Genomic DNA, 369 nt, shown 5'->3' with positions numbered 1-369 from the left:
CCAAGCTGTAGTAGAAATATTTGCTAATTGCACCGCTGACGCTTTAAATTTAATAGCTAATCAACTTACCCAACTGCAGACCACCGTCCTTCAGAACCGAATGGGCTTAGATTAGTTGTTAGCAGCAGAAGGAGGACTATGTCAAAAGTTTAATTAGACGGACTGCTGCCTAGAAATTGATGACAATGGAAAGTTAATCAAAAACCTAGCCTCAGACATTTGAAGTGTAGCTCATGTTCCAGTGCAAATTTGGAGAGGATGGGATTTTGATTGGTTCACCTCCTGGTTACCAAATTTAAAGGGACTTAAAGGAAGCTTTTTAGTATTTTGTTTTGCTATGATGATATTATGCATATTACCTTGCCTACT

Source organism: Gavialis gangeticus, unplaced genomic scaffold, assembly GCF_001723915.1.
Source record: "Gavialis gangeticus isolate Ggan-Ray unplaced genomic scaffold, GavGan_comp1, whole genome shotgun sequence".
NCBI classification, from domain to species: domain Eukaryota; kingdom Metazoa; phylum Chordata; order Crocodylia; family Gavialidae; genus Gavialis; species Gavialis gangeticus.
Note: the sequence above shows the minus strand (reverse complement) of the source record.